Here is a 24,653-nt window from a genome sequence, read left to right as displayed (position 1 = left end):
TGTGGCAGTACACTGGGAGTTTCCTTATTTGCCACTTGACTGTTCTAATCATACTACAGCAAAGAGGTAGAGATATGAGAAATAGTGCTCCAACCCTACTGGTCAGTTTCATAAGAGGCATCAGCTTAGAACTGGGTGTTTCATGGAGTATAAACGGTAGAACTGAGTGTTGGCATATCATTTGATTCAATGGGGCCTAAAAAGCAGGGCAGTTGGGAAACTGGGAGTTTATATAGACGTAGTCAAATTGTCGCCTTCGTCTGGACTTCATTTTCTCTTAACTGTACAATAGAAGGTGGGGTAGTAAACACCTATAGGAGTGGCATTAGGATATGGTAAGACTGTAAGCACAAGGGCAGGGAATGTTTCTTTGAAATGTTCTGCCTCATTTCTCCTCCTCTCCTCTCTCTCTACCACAACAGCAAAGCTGAGCTGGCCTGATGTGGAAGGTATTTTTATTGGGCTTTCCAAGATTCTGGTAATGTATTAACCTTTCAGTGTAAGATGTGGATTTCTTTTGCCTTTGAAAGTCCATGAGAACATTTAAATTTACAATGCAGTTAATTGGTTGTTTTCTACCACTGTCTTTGAGTTGCCCACCCTAAAAAAATTTACTCCAACACAAAGTATTAGTAATAAATGTAACATTTACTAATAATTTCATAGGGAAGAGAGGAGATGGTTTATACTGTACCACACAAGAAGTAACTCAAGAAATCCCCCTATTGGCTGGATGTGGTGGCTCACACCTCTAATCTAGCACTTTGGGAGGCTGAAGCGGGTGAATGACTTGAGGTCAGGAGTTCAAGACCAGCCTGGCCAACACAGTGAAATCCCGTCTCTACTAAAAATACAAATTAGCGCTCACGCCTATAATCCCAACACTTTGGGAGGCCAAGGCGGGCAGATTGCCTGTGGTCAGAAGTTCGAGACCAACCTGGCTAACGTGGTGAAACCCTGTCTCTACTAAAAGTGTAAAAATTAGCTGGGCGTGGTGGTAGCCGGGTGCCTGTAATCCCAGCTACTTGGGAGGCTAAGGCAGGAGAATCGCTTGAACCTGGGAGGTGGAGGTTGCAGTCAGCCAAGATGACACCATTTCACTCCAGCTTGGGCAACAAGAGCAAGACTTTGTCTCAGAAAACAAAACAAAACAAAACCATAGTCAGGTTTGGTGGTGGGTACCGCAGAGGCTGAGGCAGGAGAATCGCTTGAACCTGGGAGGCGGAGGCTATGGTGAGCCAAGATTGCCCCACTGCACTCCAGCCTGGGTGACACAGCAAGACTCTGTCTCAAAAAAAAAAAAAAAGAAAACATTCTTATCAAAATGTCACACCTAAAATAATATTTTAATAACATTACTCAGTAGCCCATTCAATTAGTAGCAATAAATTCTGTGTGGGTGGAAGGAGCTATCTAAATAATATTTTTATACATCTCTTTTCTGCCAACAGTGAAGTTCAGTGGAAAACCATGCAAACTGGTAGCCCTGAATTGGACTCTGGACTTTGTCACTTACACACAGTGTAATCTTACACAAATTACATAACATCTTTGAGTTCCAGTTGCCTCATCTGCAAACTGCAGTTTTGTGACTGTGTCAACAGTTGTGTGACTGAGTGAGGTATGCATGGAACTCACTGAAGAGACAGGAAAGAAAAGATAGTTAATAAAGAAGTAGTTATTGATCAGTACAAGGAAAATAGTCTGCTTATAGATGATAGATTGTTCTACAAGCATTGCTTCATATAATACAATTTTTTAAAAAAATTTTCTGGTTTTCTGCCTTTTGAAACTTAAACAATGTTTAGCCTACTGTAATCATTACTAGAATAATAGAAGGAGAGTGGACAAAAGGTTTCTGAAATAGGACTTTCAGTTGGATGACATTTGTATGCATTCCTTTTGTGAGAGTGGAGACCAGATTTTGAGGATGGACTTTGGTCTATGATACTCCCAACGGAAATGATCCTGGTCTGGGCAAGCCTTCAGGAGTCACTGTTCACTCCACAAGACGGTGCACAAAGACCACACAATACAGAGTTTTGAAGCCAGAACTCTTAGATGATGTCCAACTTTCGCTAGGGCCTTGTCCTCCGCAGGGAGTCCCATAATCAAGAATCCTGATTTGCTCTCTCTGCATTTTCCCTTTAGATGCTGTGAGGCCAGAAGATTCCTGGCTGGATGAATTGGCTACTCCAGCTACTGTATCCTCTTTGTGCAGAGCTGCCTCCCTCAGGGGTGTCTGATGCCTGTGGTCCAGCAGAGCCTCACAAACCCTGGACCCCAAAGGAACTGCTCAGGAACCCTGAGGAACTGCTAACCACCTGTGTCTGAGCTGGGCTCTTCTGTCTTCTTTCAGCTATTTCCTCCTGCCTTCATCCTTTTTGCTCAGTTTTCTCCGATTCCTTCTCAGCTCCCTTTTCCTTACCCAGGTATATCAACCACAAGAAACCAGGGCTCCCCTGCATCAGATGTCTCTAGGCAGTAATAATAAAATCCTCCTGCTGGTCCCTTGGACTGCCTCCTTCACAGACATACTGATACAAAACACACACACACACACACACACCAGCTACAAATCCTCCTGCTGGTCCCTTGGACTGCCTCCTTCACAGAAATACTGACACAAAGACACAAACGTATACACACACGCACACACACATACACACACGTGCGTGCTAAGCCCTCCACGGTGGCCGGTGCGTGGGAAGGGGCCACCTGGGACAGCAGCCCTGGGAGGCAGCTGTGAGGCCTGACCTCAGCATAAGTCTCAAGTCTGTGCCACACCTGAAGGGGGCATATTTACTCCCATGACCGAGGATACAATGTCAAATAGCATTGCCCCAGACCTGGGCAGTCTCTTTGGGGCCAAAGTTCTCCTCAGGTGCTGGGAAAACAAGGTAAGAAACTCCAAAGCCAACGCTGGCCACTGTGTGTGAGAAGATGCCCAGCTTCCAGAAATCCTAGCACTCTGCTGGCAAAGGCCCCGCAGTAGGATTCTTCCAGGCTTGTTTGATGATTTTCATGGCAGGGAGTCTAGGCGAGCAGACTAATTCAATTGTTGTATAACTGTTTAAACACACAGAAAAAAGAATCTTGACAAAACCCTCTTAGTTGGACTTCACAACACTGTGAAGCACAAACTGCCCCAAGGGCAGCGTTGTCTGCCCCACCTGCTAGATTCCCCTTCCCATCTCATCAAGGCGGGGCAAAAACCACTACAGTTGTCACCTCTCTTCTCTCCCTTTGGTATGCTGTATTAATTGCTTTTAACGGGAGCTTTCTCTGAAGTTCGGATATGTGAAGGTCCAAGAGGCCTGTACTATACCATTCCTTGAGCTCAGGACACAGTTCCTGATGTGGCTCAGAAAATATACTAGACCCTACAGTTTGCTAGGAAAAAAAATCTAGGTTATCAATTTCCCCCAGATAATAATCTCAGTTTTTCCTACAACAGATACAGGGCCTATTTTTATTAAAGAATGAGAATTACAAAATGGGAAATTGAGAAAGAAACTTAGAGATCACCCATCCTAGACCAAGGGTCTCACTTTACAGAAGGCAAAGATGAGGCCAGAAAAGAGAGGTGACTTGCCTGAGGTCACACAGCTGGTTGGTGGAAGATTCTGGGCTGAAATCCAGTTACCCTGATTACCAGGTGAAGACAGTCCCATTCACCTCAGTTTAAAGCGTTGTGTAGAAGCCAGTTAATTTTTTTCCAATAAAGTCTGCATGTCTCTATTTGTGAATGTGGGTGAGAATACGAGGCCCTAGAAGAGGTACAATATCTCTGGAATTTACCAATGCTTGGCAGGTGGCAGGTACATGCTAAGAAAATATTTATTGAATGAATGGATGGGACCTGTGGGAACGCAGAGAAAGGGAGTGGATATATGCCTAATATTACCCATGATTCAAGACTCAACAAAAGCAGACAAATCAGGGACATACAGATATCGGGAGTATGTTTTTCCACTGGGTCTGAAGCCTGAGTGAGAGAAGGGAGTATCTATTTATAAGTGATGTCTGAAAGCATCAGGTGTGCTGAGTCCAGTCTGTGATCCCAGGATTGGACTTAACTTCCTTGGGCTCCATTTCCTAATCTTCCTTAACATTAAGTAACTAGAGTGTATCTCCCAGATTGTCCCAGATCTATGTCAGGCCACAGGCCTCAAGGAGGGAATGGATTTCATAGGAAAGTCATCTTACCTTGCGATGGTGTGCTCTTTGGGTGGTAGGTCCCCGTAGTGGATAGAAGGCCAGCATTTCCACCTCTTAGCCTCTAACACATCTACTCCCAATCCCAAGCTTCATTTCTCCCTTTCCTTTGTTCACAAGAGTTCATTCTCTGGACTGATAACTTGGAAGAGAGATGCAGGATTCAGGTTTGAATTGCTTGTATCTCATGAAACAATCTTGGTATAACAAGTGAACTATTTAAATTCTTAGCACCTATCTGGCCATTTATTTCATTTCATATACCAGTCCATATCCGGTAACAAAGTATTGAAATCCTGTAAATGAGTCTCTGGTCTCACATTTTGTCTGATCTTTCATGTTTAGGATGGTTTATTCCTAGACGCGTAGGTCCTGAGTTATGAGGAAAGCTCATTTTCAGCAGGTTGTGAAGTCTCATATCCTATGAAGAGAAAATAGGGGGAGCAAGGGAGAAAAACAACATCAGACTAAAGAACAATCCTGAGAAATCAATATAGGCCACATTACTATGAAGTCCACATATCAGTAGGCAGGTATGAAAGTGGCTTAGGTATGTAAACAGGTTGCTGTTATTTTCTTCTGAAATTTAGTTGTCTAGCTTCAGTTCACAGGGCTTTACAAAAGCACAACTTAGTTTTTGGTGGTTCCAAATTAGGAAAAATGGGGAAAAAAGAAGGAAAAAGATTGAAAACATTATTTTGCAGGCTTATAGCCAAGAAAAATTAGAATTCAGTCCAAACTGTAGAAAATAATAAAAACTGAAAAAACATTAGGCAAGACTAGAACCTAAAAACAGGTGCTGTATTCGTCAATTTTCATGCTGCTGATAAAAACATACCCAAGACTGGGTAATTTATAAAGAAAAAGAGGTTTAATGAACTCACAGTTTCACGTGGCTGGGGAAGCCTCACAATCATGGCAGAAGGCAAAAGGCATGTCCTACATGGCAGCAGACAAGAGAAAATGAGAACCAAACAAAAGGGGTTTCCTTTTATAAAACTATCATGCGACTTATTCACTACCACGAGAACAGTATGGGGGAAACTGCCCCCCCCACCATGATTCAATTATCTCCCACCAGGTCCCTCCCACAACATGTGGGAATTATGGGAGCTACAATTCAAAATGAGATTTGGATGGGGACACAGCCAAACCATACTAAGTGTACTATAAGTTTTGAAACATAATTTTTCTCTCCAGTTTTCCTTTTTGTTGAATGGAGTCTTGCTCTATCGTCCAGGCTGAAGTACAGTGGCACAATCTCGGCTCACTGCAAGCTCCGCCTCCTGGGTTCATGCCATTCTCCTGCCTCAGCCTCCCGAGTAGCCGGGACTACAGGCACCCGCCACCACGCCCAGCTAATTTTTTGTATTTTTTTTAGTAGAGATGGGGTTTCACTGTGTTAGCCAAGATGGTCTTGATCTCCTGACCTCATGATCCACCTGTCTCAGGCTCCCAAAGTGCTAGGATTATAGGCGTGAGCCACCGCGTCTGGCCTAGTTTTCCATTTTTACAAAAGACAAATCATGGTAGGACTGATTTGCTTTATTATACTTGGATTGATTTTTTGTATATAGTGTAGCAAGAATAATTATTATTTTTTACATAGGCTTTTAAATTGGATTTCATGGAATTTTGTTCCATAGAAGGAATCTCACATAAGAATTTTTTAAAGCTGAGCCACGCCGTGGATTTGGACCATTAAATACCTATGAGTTGGGTGAATTCCTTTCCTCTTCAGGTTCCAAGATAAACTTGGGGCTCCTGAGCCTGTCAGAAAGTGACATTCTTTACTTACCACAGGTCAGGAACCCTATACAGGGACTGTGCAGACAAAGGTATGAAGCCAGTTTTTCCAAGGGGCTTATATTGGCTCCATAAGTCAAGTTTGATTCCTTAAAGGAAAGCACACCATTCCAGTCAAAGCCTTGGTAAAATAACCAGTTTCTCCAATTGTGTCCTGTTACAAATGAAAACAGATTCTTATTGTACTTATGCAAATAACTATTATCATAATTAAGAATACTCACACACCGGGTACGGTGGCTCATGCCTGTAATCCCAGCACTTTCGGAGGCTGAGGCAGGTGGATCACAAGGTCAGGAGTTTGAGACCAGCCTGGCCAATATGGTGAAACCCCATCTCTACCAAAAAATATAAAAATTAGCCAGGCATGGTGGTGGGTGCCTGTAGTCCCAGCTATTTGGGAGGCGGAGGCAGGAGAATTGCTTGAACCTGAGAGGTGAAGGTTGCTGTGAGCTGAGATCGTGTCATTGCACTCCAGCCTGAGCAACAGAGTGAGACTTTGTCTCAAAAAAAAAAAAAAGAAAAAAAAAGAATACTTACAAATCATTTCCAAATTATGTAGAAATCAGGTAAAGAGAAACAAAATGCTCCAAATTTTGTTCAAAGGAATATACTTTACTCAATTGTTAAAAGTTGTAAATAGCTTAAAAGTCTTTTTGACTCTGAAAAACAAAACAAAGGATCAGCAACGTTTTAAGCAAAAAGTTAAAAAGATTACTTTAGACTTCTATTAGTTTAGTCCATGCAGTTAATTCCTATTCTGCTTGATATTCAGGAGCGTTTCAGCTATCCATGAGCCCTGAAAGTTTTCCCTCTATTCTGATGTCACAATCTCCAAAGTTATCAGAAACCTGCATTCAAGAGTACCTTACAGTTTTATAGCTGATTATAAACCACCTTCTAAAGAGGACCAAAACAAGACAACAAGGGCAGCCATAGTCAAAGACACAATTGACAAGGAAATTTGTTACCTCTGTGTCACACAATAATTTAACATAACAATTATAGTTATTACAGATAACATACACTGAGTCATATCAGAATAACAGGAGTTTCCCATAATTTTGGAACACATACCAGTAACATATTTATTCAAATACAGCCCAAAGAAAAACCAAACACCATTTCATATTTGACAATGATTCCTGTGTAATTTCTATATCAAATAAGCCAAACATATCATTTTTTGACTTTAGGGATCCTATTAATAATATCTTAAAGGATTAATTAGGTCAGAAAAGACATAATTTATAATTTGATTTTGGAAAGTTTGTCAAATATCAAAGGTTTAAAATACTTGATACCAGGCCAGGCATGGTGGCTCATTCCTGTAATCCCAGCACTTGGGGAGGCCAAGGTGGGTGGGTCTCCTGAGGTCAGGAGTTTGAGACCAGCCTAGCCAACATGGTGAAACCCCATCTCCACTAAAAATACAAAAATTAGCTGAGTGTGTTGGTGCACATCTGTAGTCCCAGCTACTTGGGAGGCTGAGGCAGGAGAATCACTTGAACCCAGGAGGCAGAGGTTGCAGTGAGCCGAGATCGTGCCATTGCACTCCAGCCTGGGTAACACAGCAAGACTCCATTTTAAAAAGTAATAATAATAAAAACAAATAAATAAAACATTTGATATCACAAAATGAGATTACAGGCCATTGTAAAGTAAGTCATTCATTTAACCAAATTGATAGGGATTTCAAAAAAAGAGAAAACCTTCATTCTTTGAGAGAGAAGACTTAATTTTCCAAACAGTAAGCCCAAATAAAAACAGCATGAAGTCAATTAAATTTGTTTTTCAAATTTTACCCATATGCTAGTCTTGCATCAGTGTGACTTTGACATTAATGGTTAATTTGTAGAGAAATTGAACTAACTTTATCTCTTAAAATCAGCCCTCACAATCTCACATGCCCAACTCTTCCACGATAGTCCCTGGGCCTTGTGGAGCTGAATGGCTTTAATTTCTGGCCCTGTGTCTCAGCAATGAAGTTTATTTTGATTGGCATCTTCTATGGGGCCTGAAGATGAGGCTTTAATTGCTGTCAATGTTTAAGATTTAGCAAGGGATGGCCAAATATGAACAGCTCCAGTCTACAGCACTTAGGGTGAGTGACGCAGAAGAAGGGTGATTTCTGCATTTCCAACTGAGGTACTGGGTTCATCTCACTGGGACTTGTTAGACAGTGGGTGTAGCCCACATGAGTGTGAGTCAAAGCAGGTTGGAGCATCACCTCTCCTGGGAAGTGCAAGGGGTTGGGGAATTCCTTTTCCTAGCCAAGGGAAGCCATGACAGGTGGTACCTGGAAAATCGGGACACTCCCACCCTAATACTATGCTTTTCCAATGGTTTTAGCAAGTGGCACACTAGGAGATTATATCCCATGCCTGGCTTGGAGGGTCCCATGCCCACGGAGGCTTGCTCACTGGTAGCACAGCAGTCCAAGATTGAACTGCAAGGCAGCAGTGAGGCTGGGGGAGGGGTGTCTGCCATTGCTGAGGCTGGACTAGGTAAACAAAGTGGCTGGGAAGCTCGAACTGGGTGGAGCCCACTGCAGCTCAAGGAGGCCTGCCTGCCTCTGTAGACTCCACCTTTGGGGACAGGACACAGCTGAAAAAAAGGCAGCAGAAACTTCTGCAGATTTAAATGTCCCTGTCTGACAGCTTTGAAGAGAGTAGTGGTTCTCCCAGTGTGGAGTTTCAGATCTGAGAACAGAAAGACTGCCTCCTCAAGTGGGTCCCTGACCCCCAAGTAGCCTAACTGGGAGACACCTCCCAGTAGAGGCCGACTGACACCTCATACAGCCAGGTGCCCCTCTGAGATGAAGCTTCCAGAGGAAGGATCAGGCAACAACATTTGCTGTTCTGCAATATTTGCTGTTCTGCAGCCTCTGCTGGTGATACCCAGGCAAATAGGGTCTGGACTGGACCTCCAGCAAACTCCAACAGATCTGCAACTGAGGGTCCTGACTGGTAGAAGGAAAACTAACAAACACAAAGGAATAGGATCAACATCAACAAAAAGGACATCCACACCAAAACCGCATCTATAGGTCACCATCATCAAAGAACAAAGATAGATAAAACCACAAAGATGGGGAGAAACCAGAGCAGAAAAGCTGAAAATTCTGAAAATCAGAGTGCCTGTTCTCCTCCAAAGGAGCGTAGCTCCTCACCAGCAATGGAACAAAGCTGGATGGAAAATGACTTTGATGAGTTGACAGAAGTAGGCTTCAAAAGATTAGTAATAACAAAGGAGGGTGTTTAAACCTATTGCAAAGAAGATAAACACCTTGAAAAAAGATTAGATGATTGGCTAACTAGAATAAACAGTGTAGCGAAGACCTTAAATGACCTGATGGAGCTGAAAACCATGGCACGACAACATGATGCATGCACAAGCTTCAGCAGCTGACTTGATCAAGTGGAAGAAAGGGTATCAGTGATTGAAGATCAAATGAATGAAATGAAGTGAGGAGAGAAGTTTAGAGAACAAAGAGTTAAAAGAAATGAACAAAGCCTCCAAGAAATATGAGACTATGTGAAAAGACCAATCTACGTCTGATTGGTGTACCTGAAAGTGACGGGGAGAATGGAACCAAGTTGGAAAACACTCTTCAGGAATTTATCCAGAAGAACTTACTCAACCTAGCAAGGCAGGACAACATTCAAATTCAGGAAATACAGAGAACGCCACAGAGATACTCCTCGAGAAGAGCAACCCCAAGACACATAATCGTCAGATTCACCAAGGTTGAAATGAAGGAAAAAATGTTAAGAGCAGCCAGAGAGAAAGGTTGGGTTACCCACAAAGGGAAGCCCCATCAGACTAACAGCGGGTATTTCAGCAGAAACTATACAAGCCAGAAGAGAGTGGGGACCAATATTCAACATTCTTAAAGAAAAGAATTTTCAACCCAGAATTTCATATCCAGCCAAACTAAGCTTTATAAGTGAAGGAGAAACAAAATCCTTTACAGACAAGCAAATGCTGAGAGATTTTGTCACCACCAGGCCTGCCTTACAAGAGCTACTAAAGGAAGCACTAAACATGGAAAGGAACAACCGGTACCAGCCACTGCAAAAACATGCCAAATTGTAAAGACCATTGATGCTAGGAAGAAACTGCATCAACTAATGAGCAAAGTAACCAGCTAACATCATAATGACAGGATCAAATTCATACATAAAAATATTAACCTTAAATGTAAATGGGCTAAATGCCCCAATTAAAAGACACAGACTGGCAAATTGGATAGAGTCAAGACCCATCAGTGTGCTGTATTCAGGAGACCCATGTCATGTGCAGAGACACACATAGGCTCAAAACAAAGGGATGGAGGAAGATCTACCAAGCAAATGGAAAACAAAAGGAAAGCAGGGGTGCAATCCTAGTCTCTAATAAAAGAGACTTGAAACCAACAAACATCAGAAGAGACAAAGAAGGCCATTACATAATGTTAAAGGGATCAATTCAACAAGAAGAGCTAACTATCCTAAATACATTTACACCCAATACAGGAGCACCCAGCTTCATAAAGCAAGTCCTTAGAGACCTACAAAGAAACTTAGACTCCCACACAATAAGGGAGACTTTAACACCCCACTGTCAACATTAGACAGATCAACAAGACAGAAAGTTAACAAGGATATCTAGGACTTGAACTCAGCTCTGCACCAAGCAGACCTAATAGACTTCTACAGAACTCTCCACCCCAAATCAGCAGAATATACATTCTTTTCAGCACCACATCGCACTTATTCCAAAATTGACCACATAGTTGGAGGTAAAGCACTCCTCAACAAATGTAAAAGAATGGAAATTATAACAAACTGTCTCTCAGACCACAGTGCAATCAAATTAGAACTCAGGATTAAGAAACTCACTCAAAACCACACGACTACATGGAAACTGAACAACCTGCTCCTAAATGACTACTGGGTACATAATGAAGGCAGAAATAAAGATGTTCTTTGAAACAAATGAGAAGAAAGACACAACATACCAGAATCTCTGGGACACATTTAAAGCAGTGTGTAGAGGGAAATTTATAGCACTAAATGCCCACAAGAGAAAGCAGGAAAGATCTAAAATCAACATTTCAATATCACAATTAAAAGAACTAGAGAGGCAAGAGCAAACACATTCCAAAGCTAGCAGAAAGCAAGAAATAAGTAAGATCAAAGCAGAATAGAAGGAGATAGAGACACAAAAAACCCTTCAAAAAAATTCATGAATCCGGGAGCTGGCTTTTTGAAAAGATCGACAAAATTGATACACTGCTAGCAAGACTAATAAAGAAGAAAAAACAGAAGAATCCAATAAACGCAATAAAAAATGATAAAGGGGATATCACCACAAATCCTACAGAAATAAAAACTACCATCAGAGGATACTATAAACACCTCTATGCAAATAAACTAGAAAATCTAGAAGAAATGGATAAATTCCTGGACACATATACTCTCCCAAGACTAAACCAGGAAGAAGTTGAATCCCTGAAAAGACCAATAACAGGCTCTGAAATTGAGGCAATAATTAATAGCCTACCAACCAAAAGAAGTCCAGAACCAGATGGATTCACATCTGAATTCTACCAGAGGTACAAAGAGAAGTTGGTACCATTCCTTCTGGAACTATACCAATCAATACAAAACGAGGGAATTCTCCCTAACTCATTTTACGAGGCCAGCATCATCCTGATACCAAAGCCTGGCTGAGACACAACAAAAAAAGAGAATTTTAGACCAATATCCCTGATGAACATTGATGCAAAAATCCTCAATAAAATACTGGCAAATCAAATCCAGCAGCACATCAAAAAGCTTATCCACCATGATCAAGTGGGCTCCATCCCTGGGATGCAAGGCTGCTTCAACATATGCAAATCAATAAACATAATCCATCATATAAACAGAACCAAAGACAAAAACCACATGATTATCTCAATAGATGCAGAAAAGGCCTTTGACAAAATTCAACAGACCTTCATGCTAAAAATTCTCAATAAATTAGGTATTGATGGGATGGATGTATCTCAAAATAATAAGGGCTATTTATGACAAGCACACAGCCAATATCATACCGAATGGGCAAAAACTGGAAGCATTCCCTTTGAAAACTGGCACAAGACAGGGATGCCCTCTCTCACCACTCCTATTCAACATAGTGTTGGAAGTTCTGGCCAGGGCAATCAGGTAGGAGAAAGAAATAAAGGGTATTCGATTAGGAAAAGAGGAAACCAAATTGTCCCTAATTGCAGATGACATAATTGTATATTTAGAAAACCCCATCATCTCAGCCAAAAATCTCCTTAAGCTGATAAGCAACTTCAGCAAAGTCTCAGGACACAAAACCAATGTGCAAAAATCATAAGCATTCCTATACACCAATAACAGACAAACAGAGAGCCAAATCATGAGTGAACTCCCATTCACAACTATTTCAAAAAAAATAAAATACCTAGGAATCCAACTTACAAGGGATGTGAAGGACCTCTTCAAGGAGAATTACAAACCACTGCTCAACAAAATAAAAGAGGACACAAATGGAAGAACATTCCATGCTCATGGAAAGGAAGGATCAATATAATGAAAATGGCCATACTGCCCAAGATAATTTAAAGATTCAATGCCATCCCCATCAAGCTACTAATGACTTTCTTCACAGAATTGGAAAAAACTACTTTAAAGTTCATATGGAATCAAAAAAGAGCCCGCATTGCCAAGACAATCCTAAGCCAAAAGAACAAAGCTGGAGGCATCACGCTACCTGACATCAAACTATACTACAAGGCTACAGTAACCAAAACAACATGGTACTGGTACCAAAACAGAGATGTAGACCAATGGAACAGAACAGAGCCCTCATAAATAATACCACACATCTACAACCATCTGATCTTTGACAAACCTCACAAAAACAAGAAATGGGGAAAGGATTCCCTATTTAATAAATGCTGCTGGGAAAACTGGCTAGCCATATGTAGAAAGCTGAACCTGGATCCCTTCCTTACAGCTTATACAAAAATTAATTCAAGATGGATTAAAGACTTAATGTTAGACCTAAAACCATAAAAACCCTAGAAGGAAGCCTAGGCAATACCATTCAGGACATAGGCATGGGCAAGGACTTCATGACTAAAACACCAAAAGCAATGGCAACAAAAGCCAAAATTCAGAAATGGGATCTAATTAAACTAAAGAGCTTCTGCACAGCAAAAGAAACTACCATCCAAGTGAACAGGCAACCTACAGAATGGGAGAAAATTTTTGCAATCTACCCATCTGACAAAGGGCTAATATCCAGAATCTACAAAGAACTTAAACAAATTTACAAGAAAAATCAAACAACCCTATCAAAAAGTGGGCAAAGGATATGAACAGACACTTCTCAAAAGAAGACATTTATGCAGCCAACAGAGACATGAAAATATGCTAATCATCACTGGCCATCAGATAAATGCCAATCAAAACCACAATGAGATACCATCTCACACCAGTTAGAATGGTGATCATTAAAAAGTCAGGAAACAACAGGTGCTGGAGAGGATGTGGAGAAATAGGAACACTTTTACATTGTTGGTGGGACTGTAAACTAGTTCAACCATTGTGGAAGACACTGTGGCAATTCCTCAAGGATCTAGAACTAGAAATACCATTTGACCCAGCCATCCCATTACTGGGTATATACCCAAAGGATTATAAATCATGCTGCTATAAAGACACATGCACACATATGTTTATTGCGGCACTATTCACAATAGCAAAGACTTGGAACCAACTCAAATGTCCATCAGTGATAGACTGGATTAAGAAAATGTGGCACATATACACCATGGAATACTATGCAGCCATAAAAAAAGGATGAGTTTATGTCCTTTGTAGGGACATGGATGAAGCTGGAAACCATCATTTAGAGCAAACTATCGCAATGACAGAAAACCAAACACTGCATGTTCTCACTCATAGGTGGGAATTGAACAATGAGAATATTTGGACACAGGGTGGGGAACATCACACACCGGTGCCTGACATGGGGTGGGGTGAGGGGGGAAGGATAGCATTAGGGGAAATACCTAAGGTAAATGACGAGTTAATGGGTGCAGCACACCAACATGGCACATGTATATATATGTAACAAACCTGCACATTGTGTACATGTACCCTAGAACTTAAAGTATAATTTTAGAAAAAGGCAAAAAATAAATAAATTTAGTAAGACTTGGTGTCCTTTTTAGACCCAAGCGTCAAAGCCTTGTAACTTAATGTCACAAGTACTTTAAAATCACATACAGAAGGATACATGGATGTAATAACCTCAATTTTAAAAAAATTTAATCTGTTTTTTTCCTAAGCAAACCAAAACTGTAATAATAATGATATAGGAATTATTTTAATAAGATGTAAAATCTGTTAGGCCAGTTACCAAAAGGCAAAAGAAAAGACCTTCTGCAATGTACCAAATATCATTTTGTAAGAAAACATTTCCTTTACATCTTTAAGAAAGTATTGTTAGCATCAGGCCACAACAAACAGAACTTGAAGAAAAAAAAATATGAGCTGAAAATGAGTTCAAGGAGAGTGTTATTATTTCATGCCTTTTAAAAGGGGAGAGAAAACCAAAAACAGTGAGATGCAGTAAATTGTTGAACTTTGGGTTAAAAAATTAAAATCTCTTATAATTTATTAAGAGTGAATCAATCCCTTTAGAAAATTTTATTGTTCTAATCAATTTTTTAGTGTACAAGTTTTTTTTTACATCAAGCCCAATCTTTAGAAAGACCATTATAATTGCCCTTTACTTATAGGTAACTTGATCATATAAAAGTTTTTTTTTTTAAATAAAACCTTTTATTGTGACTTACACAGACCATTAGTGACATGTTTGGACTTTCTGGTTTGTCCTGAACATTCCTCTTTCTTAAACAACCAGCCATTTTATTCTAGGTCTAAATTTACCATACAAGATTCTGTAACTGCCCAAGGGGTCCACTTTATCTGCTGCCTAGACAGAGTCAATTTATCAAGACAGGGCAATTACAATAAAGAGTAATTCATGCAGAGCTGGCTGTGCAGGAGACCAGAATTTTATTATTACTTAAATCAGTCTCCCTGAAAACTCTGGTATTGGTGTTTTTAAAGATAATTTGGTGGGGTGGGGTGTCGGGAGCAGTGAATTGGGAGTGCTGATTGTTTGGCTTGGGTATGAAATCGTAGGGAGTCCAGGCGGTTCTTATCTGCTGAGTCAGTTCCTGGGTGGGAGCCACAGAACTGGTTGGCATGTCCAGGTGGGGCCATCTGTTTGTTAAAAATGCAAAACCCTGAAAAGACATCTCAAAAGGATGATCTTAGGTTCACAATAGTTACATTACCTTCAGAGTAACTGGGGAAGTTGCAAATCTTATGACCTGTGGAGTAATGGCAGGTAATATTTAGAATTCCAGCCCCTCTCATCTTGACTTGGTGGCTGGTGGCCTTTCATTTGTTTTATAAGAACAGTTTAGCCTTTTAGGGAGGACTATTATATAAACTATACACTAAATCCCTTCCCAAAGCTAGTTTGGCCTATGCCCAGGAATAAACAAGGACAGTTTAGAGGTTAGAAGCAAGATGGGATCAGTTAGGTCTGATATCTTTCACTGTCATAATTTTCTCAGTTATGATTTTTACAAAGGTGGCTTCAATCCTTTCTCATGTAAAATTATTTCTCTTTAAGCTTTCTTACAAAAAAAATACCTCTTTATCTCTATACCTTTCTTTACATTTCTCCTATTTCCTGGTTCCTTTACCTTGTTTTATACATAACTTTTAAATAAGCTTTTAATTAGACAAAAATTGTTCACCTTTTTAAAAAGGACACTTTTTTTTAGAAAGAACGTTTTCCTACAATATATTTTTATTGGAAAATACCCAAATAATGAAGTATCTATCATTTAATTTAATTTTAGATTCTAAATCATGACATTTGTCTACAAGTATTTATCTCATTATATTTACCTAATTATTTAATTTTATTCATTTACCTAGATTATTTATGAAAACTATGATACTCATCATTTAAAGTTATGAAACTTGCCATTACAAAATTCTAACTGAGGCAGTGAAAAATATATGAACTAACTGACTCTATCTTGCTTCTAACCTCCAAGCTGGTCCTTATTCATTCCTGGACTTTGGGAGGAACTTAGTTTATAGTTTAGCTTTGAAACAATGGTGGTAACAGTCCTTTCCCAAAACAAATCTCCTTACTGCCTGTGGACTATACTGCCTATAGCCACAAGATTAGAAGTTAATATTAGTTTTACTAAATAATTCAAGATATAGTTATTTTCATTAAGTCAATATCAATGTCTTATTTATTAAAGATCACACAAGCAAAGATTAATCTGTATTAGGCTAGGTTTATAGTTTTGTAACCCCTGTGCCAAATTCTGACACCTTATAGTATTTGGCAGGGATAAGTATGAAACTGCTTGATTAATAAATGCAAATAAAAATGTATGCTGATAATTCTTAAGACATTCCTAATACTACTTTACCAATAATTTTAAAGCTAACTTATTTATTAATGATTTTATTTAAATCACATAAACTTGAAAAAGCATTTGACTAGTCTTTCCTTTTTCTGATAAAGTATTTAAGTGCTTTTATTTTTATTTAACCAATTAATTAGAGCTCTCATATATTTTCAGTTGTGAAATATTGTGTACACAACACATAAATACATAGATGTATTAGGCATGCTGATAGAAGTACATCTTATAGATTAATAAAGACCTTTTTCCCTCCATCTTAGACTTTCAGATTCTTGATAACCTGTTTCACAACTCAAGGCAGTTGTCAGATAAAAAGTCTTAAATTTGCATATTAAAGGAAACAACTCAGGTGAAAATCAAATAGCAAAATTTACATCATAAGGTACAGAGAGAAAAATTCTGGTGGTGCTAGAGGGAGATTAAAGATGAATGCCAAATCAAACATAAAATTATAGAAATCTATAATAGGATTGTATAAGGAGACCAATTTTATTTAGATAGGAACTATCTATCTTTTTAACCAGATCTCTGAGCTCTGGGCAGAGGAATTATTTTGAGGTTAGACCATGTGATGCTTTTACAGCACACTTAAAAAAGTTTTTTTAACAAAGACATTTCAAAGTGTCTAAATTAGACCCTTCCTTAAAAACCCCAGAGTAGCCTCTGTTGCAATAGCTATTAATGAAGAAAACAAAATTCATTCAACTGAGAGGAAAAAAACTTTTGCTCAAAAATAAGACAGGGTCTTAGGAGGACAAAAAAAAAAAAAAACCCATGAAGGCCTTTTAAATACAAACACACACACACACACACACACACACACACACTAGCTTTTAATTAAGATGACTTGTAGCCATTGAGCTCCTTTAAAAAAATCTTTTAAAATTTCATTACTATATTCCAGCTAGGACAAACTGCTGCTATTTCAGCAGTACCAAGTATCAAACCAGAAAGGGTTTGATTTAGGAACCAAACCCAGGCTATCGTGGTGGAAAAAAAGAGAAGGCAGAACCTTAGCTATCAAACTGCAGTATGGGGTAATATCCATTTCAGTTTGTCCTGGCTAGCAAAAAGGTGGCCTCATTATGTAAATAAAGCCTCTTTAGTAGTCAAAATAAAAAACCTTTCGTCTTTTTGTTTTCCTCGGTTGGCCATTTTTCTCCCCCACCATACCACCTTTTTGTGTGTGTATGGGAATTTAGCCACTTCAGAGGCCTTCTTCCCTATAATTTGGAATCTCCTTTGGATTTGACAAAGTCAGATAGAGTTGATCAAACCCAATGGGAAAAAAGACCAAAACAACAAAAAAACAGTTAAGCAAAACAAACAATGGTACAACTTAGAAGATCACTGAGTGCTCTAATGGTAAGGAGAAATTGAGACTAGCTGGTTGTTAGTCTTAAATTTAACCAAGACAAACCCTAATTCAGGTACTTACCTAGGGATGGGTCTCAGGCTGTAGACTGCTCTCTACCATCCTAGAAGCAGGGAAAAAACCTCATCTTCCCTGTCAGAAGGGAGCTCAAAGTCCATAAAGGAATTATCTGCCTTCCATCATCATGGAAACAGGAAATCTTGCCTTCCTTGTTGGAAGCAAGTAAAACTCCAAAAAAAGAGGAGTTGTATTAGTGATTTGGGGACCCAAGATTTATTTTCCTTTCACATGCTTTATTGGCAATAAAATCATTACAGATTCTGGACTGAATAAAATATTAGGACAACATTAGTGTGGCAGATCAGGAGGTTTCTATCACGGACAAATTCCAGCACAGAAGAGATGGCAAGGATTAATTAATGTGACAGCTATTAACTGAGCGATTACAATGAGCCAAGCAACAGTCTCTCATTTGGAATACAGCAATATTAAGAACAGAAAAAGATCCCTGACTTCATGGGCCTTATATTCTCATAGACAGATATAGACATTAAGCAATAAATATGTAAATAAGTAAATTCTATGGTATATTAGAAAGTGATAAGTGTTACAACAAAAACTAAAGAAAGATGATGAAATATGAGAGTTTGTAGGGGGAGGGAACGCAGGTTACAATTTTAAATAGGGTGCTCAGGGTAGGCCTCATTGAGAGGGTGGTATTTTAGCAAGCACCTGAAGAAAGTAAGCGAGGTAGCCATGTACAAAGCTGGGGCAAGTGGGCTCCAGGCAGAGGAAACAATCAGTGCAAAGGGCCTGAAATGGGAGTATAACTGAAGGAACGTACCAGGCAAGTAGGACTGAAAGCAAATGAGTCAGGGAGAGAGATGAAGTGAGGTAGAGGGAGGAGGGGGGCACAAATGATAGGTTTTGTTGGCCATTTTAAGTCTTTTGACTTTTCTCTGAAGGGAATGGTGAGCTATTTACTGGGGAGTTTTGAGCAGAAGAATGATATAATCTGACTTACATCATACAAGTATCTCTTCGGCTCTGCCAAGTTGAGGCATGCATTTGACTTGAACCAAAGCTCCCCTTCAGATGATCTTACATTTCACATCTAGAAAAGGAAACGAACAAATGAAATATGGAGATGTGTCACAAGCAGCAAAAGAAGGAAAGTTTAAAACCAGCTAGGGGCTGCTCTGCCTATGGAGTAACCATTCTTTATTCCTTTACTTTTCTAACAAATTTGCTTTCACTAAAAACAAACAAACAAACAAACAAACAAACAAACGGCTAGCGAGTCAGCTATGGAGAGGTTTGTTTTGAACAATCCCATGCAGAAATTCCAGAAATGTTTCCCAACGTGTAATAAGCTTTTGTGCAGTGATTGTCCATTTTTGTGCCCTAGAAAGTGTACCTACTTCAAGAGAGCCACTCCAAGGATGTTAAACAGGCCCCACTTGGCAGAGTATAGGCTCCTCTAGTGGGCAACACAGAGCTAGAGGCCTTAACACCTCAGTTCACCTTTTTTTTTTTTTTGGCTAATTCCAGCTGCTTTTTTTCCTAAACAGGAAAGAAACTACTTTCCAACAAGCAAAATATACCTCAAAACTCATTCACAGTACCAACTTGATCAAGGCACTGGCACAGAACACTTTTATTAAAATAATCTATATCATCATTCACTCAAAGGACATTTATCAAACACTTGCCATGTGCTAGGGACTTTTCTAGATGCTGGGGATTCAAAGAGGAAGATTCCTTCCTGTCTTCATATTGCTTATACTTTAGTCAAAGCACCAATTTATACATTAAAAGTGTTTATAGACTATAAGTGCTTTTCTAGATATAGGAGTCAAAGGCTCTGAGGAGAGAGTAATTTACATTGTCTGAAGAATGGGGAAAAACGTCATGAACCGGATTTCACTACAGCTGCATTTTGAAGTTGTGGAAATTATGGTATACTCAGGAAATGTTGTCTTCTCTAGGATGGAATATGAAGTTAATGGGGGAACAGTGGCAGAAAGGCAGATCAACGTCATATAACAAAGGGTCTTAAATTCCTTGCTAAGAAAATCAGAGTGAACACTTTCAGGCAAAAGCAGAAGAATCCCATAATTATTTATATCTCTTAGGTAACTTTCAGCAGTGTCAAAGGTAGACTTGAGAATCACAATGAAGTTTCTTTCTTTTTTCTCTGTTTTGACCCTGTAAATCATGGGCATAGAGATTAGGAGTCTCTCCTCTGGAGACTCAATGGGGGGATACCCTAATAGGTGGAAAGACAAGGGATTAAAATAGATATCTTTCAGTGGCAATAGAGGAGCTGGGACAGATGAAAAGATTTCAGGGATACAGTGTGGTAAATATGTCACTTGCACTCTATATGATTGTCACCCCAAATCATAGGTGAGGCTCTGACTCCCCCTGGAAAATGGCATGTGTCTGGGCTGTTTCCTAACCTAACACTGTAGACACACGTTCATTCGGATGCCCATTAGATTACTAGATTCTTTAAGGCAGAGCTCATATCTTTTCATCTCAGTATTCCTAAAGCCTTCTAACGATAGGGCACAAGGTGGGCTGTATGTTCGTTGAATGAGTGGAAAATAAGGCATTCCTAGATGAAGATGACAAGCTGTCTCTAAGTGTAAGCATTCATTGTTGTTGTTTTGTGTTTTTTTTTCTCTTTTTTTTTTTTTTTTCCCGAGGTGGAGTCTCGCTCTGTCGCCCAGGTTGGACTGCAGTGGCCTGACCTCAACTCACTGCAACCTCCACCTCCTGAGGCTGTGCCTCAGCCTCCCAAAGGGCTGAGATTACAGGCGTGCACCACCACACCCGGCTAATTTTTGTATTTTTAGTAGAGACGGAGTTTCGCCGTGTTGGCCAGTCTGGTCTCGAACTCCTGACCTCAGGTAATCCACCCACCTAGGTCTCCCAGAGTGTTAGGACTTCAGGCGTGAACCACAGTGCCCGGCTTTAGTGTAAGCATTTGCATTAATGGTTCAATGATAGCAAGACAGTATGTTTTTTGATCAGGGTTCAACCTAACCTTTCCTTGCATTTTTATAAACAGCTTTTATTAATTTGCCAAACTTCCCATCTGACAAATAGCCATAGAGGCTAGAGTACTAACTTCAAAGTACCTTTTTTCCTTAGCTGATTTTATCGAGTGGTTCTGTGCCATGGAGTGTTCTGAGACGACGTTAGAAAAGGAGAAGGACCGGTTTCCATATCAATTGGATGGTGACAGGGAACCTGATTCAAGTCCCTAAATCTCAACTACACGCGGGCGTTCCGGAATGAAAACGCTGACGTTCCAATTTCCGGCTGGACCCGCAATATGTTACCGTGGATCGATTGCTTTTGCCTGGCAGATACTCCTCAGGAGAGGACCGGTCACCCATTGGCCCAGGAAGGTGGCGGGTCCGTGACGTCCTCATCTTGGCAGGTGCTTGGGCCGCTGAGATTCCGGAGGCCGCGCTGGGTCTGCCTGGCAGGTGTCCAGTCAGCCAGAGATGTAATCACTTTTGCACCCCAGGCAGTGCGCTAGACCACGATCCTGTGCTACGGAGGCGCATGATGATGTGGAGTTGAAGAGGCGGCAGCCAGGAGGCTTGATGAAGTGTGGGGCGGGGATTTGGAAGTGATGGGGCCACCTGCTGGGCAGTCTGGAGATTGCAGGGAATCTCTTCCAAGTGAGACCAGGACAGGGACCCTGCCTCGAGGGACGCAGAGTTTTTAGACAGTTCTTTTTATTGTCAAGGGTGAGAGACTGGCAGGAGACAACAACATTAACTGACCTCGGGTCAGATTTTAACCTCAGTCTTGATGATTACAAAACCTGCATTTTTCTTATTACAGTAGGACGCTTCCCAGGATCACTGGGACTAAATGTGGTTCTTTAACTGTACCATTTTGGGCATCTTCCACGGGTCAGTTTCCTGGTCTGTGAAATGGGTGTATTCGTACTTCACATCGTTGTAGAGATGTATAAAGTGCTTAGCCAAATGTCTGCCAAATGGTGGGGGCTCCCAAAGTGATAGCTGTGTTGTCATTTGTTTCTACAACTCTTTTGTACGTACCTTTAGTATATTACTGTTGGCATGATCTTAGATGTTTCTTGTATAATTGTGTCCCCTTCTACCCTGAAAGCCCTGAGGTAAGCGACCTTGTCCCATTGTTAAAGGGAATGTAGGTTGACTTAGGTATAACAATGGAAAGATTAAACCTTGGAATTTGTCAAACCCAAGTTGAAATACAAACAATTCCTTTTATGTGCTTTTTTTTCCCCCAAATGTGCAAGTTGTTTGCTTTTGCAACCCTCAGTCTTGTCCATTTGGATAAAGCTTTGAAACAGGAGCTAGGCCTTCCAGTGTGAGTTAAGTCCAGTTGTACTTACAAGGCCACTTCATTTACACACAACGTAAGTATTACTTTTGGAAGGGTTATGAGTCTTATCTTGGTAGCCTGCCAAATCTGCTAATTAACTTGTTGGCACAAATGGAGCCAGAAAGACCGAAAACATTAGATTCAATGCTCTTTATTCCAACAAAACTATTTCCTAGAATGAACTCAGATAATAGGTCTTTTCCCATATAGGAATCTTGTGTAAAAACAGCATATTATCACATAAATGCCATAATTACTATAACATCTTCAAGGTGGATTATTTTCTTTAGTAAATATTAGTAATCTTTGTGCAACAACATACTGAAGAAGACTTTAAAGTACCAGATATAAATGCCCATCAATGGAAGACTGGATAAAGAAAATGTGGTACATATACACCATGGAATACTATGCAGCCATAAAAAAAGAATGAGATCATGTCCTTTGCAGGAAAATGGAGCGGAGGCCATTATCCTCAGCAAACTGACACAGGAAAACCAGTACCACCTGTTCTCACTTGTAAGTGGGAGCTAAATGATGAGAACACCTGAACACGAAGGGAACAACAGACACTGGGGCCTACCTGAGAGTGGAGGGTGGGAGGAGGGAGAGGATCAGAAAAAATACTGTAGGGTACTAGGCGTAGTACCCGGATGATGAAACAGTCTGTGCAACAAACCCCCGTGACACAAGTTTACCTATTTAACAAACATGTACATGTACCCCTGAACCTAAAATAAAAGTATTTTAAAAATAGAGCACCAGGTATATGCTAACAATCTCCTTTTCTTCTCAATAAACCTTTTGAAAAATACTGAATTTTCTGCTTCAGCTTCTTCCCTACCTATTCCCAAAATTCCTCTATCACCAGTGATCCACTATTTTCACATCTAATACTTTCTCATCTTTGTCTACCCTGACTGTTTTGCAGTATATGTTCCTTATGCACATTCTGCTTTTTAAAAACTACTGTGTTACATAAAACCATTATGCTTAGCCTTCTCATAGCACGGTGCTGGGTTCCCAGATGGAGCTTCTCTGGGAGGTAAAATCTGGAGACTTAGTTCCACGTGAACAGGTGAAAGGTTTTTTTAAAAAAATTTTTATTGTATTGTATTTTATATTTTTACCTAGCCTCAGAAGTAATCAGGTTCATGTCTCTTGCACTCTGGTAGTTACAAACAACCACTAAGGCCAGCTAAGCCCAGGTTCAAGGGTAGGGTAATTGAGATTCCACCTCTTGGTGGCAGAATAGCAAGGTTACATAGCATTAAAAAATGTAGAATGTAAGCTATCTCTGGAAAATACTATCTGCCATATACACACACACATACACATGTATGTACATATATGTATATATATTTGTGTGTGTATTTACATACAGATAGTTTTTCTTTCTAAAGAACAACAATGTTAGTAAGTTAGTCTGAACTTTATATCTCTGCTGTTTTGTAGGAATCAAAGTTTTGCCTTTATCAGTGCTACTTCCTTTTCTCCCCATTATTTTTTGTGGTAGCCCACATAGCTACTATATACAAAAACATGAAGTAACCACTTTGTGGGCAAATTGCCATTTTATTTATTTGTTTTTTTGAAATGGAGTCTCACTCTGTCATCCAGGCTGTAGTGCAGTGGTGCGATCTCAGCTCACTGCAACCTCTGCCTCCCAGGCGCAAGCAATTCTCATGCCTCAGCCTCCTAAGTAGCGGGAACGACAGACGTGTGCCACCATACCCGTCTATTTTTTTAATTTTTAGTGGAGATGGGGTTTCATCATATTGGCCAGGCTGATCTCAAACTCCTAACCTCAAGTGAACCCCCTGCTTTGGCTTCCCAAAGTGCTGGGATTACAGGCGTGAGCCACCGTGCTTGGCCCATTTGCCACTTTAAATACTTGGATGAGCAGCTAGGCTCATGTCTTTAACCTACTAAGTGAACCTGTGTAGAGAGGAAAGTGATCTGGCTTCCCTCAATCATTAAGTAAAAGATGAAGAACAGGGTGCCTTCTTTCTCTATAATTTGGGTGATACATGTAATCTCAATTTACTGGGATTTCCTTGGAGTCCATTAGCAGGTTGCCAGTCCTTTTTAACATGCCCTGTTTTCTGAATTCCAACTAGGAAATTTTCCACCACGCGCATGTTGCTTTTCACCATTGGATAAACATTGCTTGAAATTATATTGATGGGCAGGTGCAATGTTGAATGTAACAAGGGTTTTGATATTGCTATGGTAGTCTCCTAATGTGGGCCTTACGGCCAGCAAAAGAAGGTGCTTCATATTCAAGTTAACTTTGGTTTGCTATAATGTAGTTAGGTTAAGAGAAAG

General features: G+C 40.1%; 3 long non-coding RNA genes across 3 annotated transcripts in view; 2 read left to right on the top strand and 1 right to left on the bottom strand.

Moving 5' to 3' along the window:
* The window catches only part of LOC114679595 (uncharacterized), a 167,344-nt gene that overhangs the window by 111,063 nt on the left and 31,628 nt on the right, over positions 1 to 24,653 (top strand). The window lies entirely within an intron of this gene.
* LOC114679593 (uncharacterized) lies at positions 633 to 21,256 on the bottom strand. Its single transcript, XR_013396418.1, has 10 exons — positions 21,080 to 21,256; positions 18,958 to 19,047; positions 17,997 to 18,036; positions 6,565 to 6,686; positions 5,103 to 5,157; positions 4,539 to 4,639; positions 4,210 to 4,360; positions 3,596 to 3,770; positions 2,850 to 3,069; positions 633 to 1,288 (listed from the first exon to the last, which is right to left on the bottom strand). It is a non-coding gene; the product is annotated as an uncharacterized LOC114679593 (long non-coding RNA).
* Positions 2,152 to 23,137, top strand: LOC144330354 (uncharacterized). Its single transcript, XR_013396423.1, has 2 exons — positions 2,152 to 2,204; positions 21,107 to 23,137. It is a non-coding gene; the product is annotated as an uncharacterized LOC144330354 (long non-coding RNA).

Source organism: Macaca mulatta, chromosome 7 (assembly GCF_049350105.2).
Source record: "Macaca mulatta isolate MMU2019108-1 chromosome 7, T2T-MMU8v2.0, whole genome shotgun sequence".
Taxonomy (NCBI): Eukaryota; Metazoa; Chordata; class Mammalia; order Primates; family Cercopithecidae; genus Macaca; species Macaca mulatta.
Note: the sequence above shows the minus strand (reverse complement) of the source record. Positions and strands in the feature narration are given on the sequence as shown.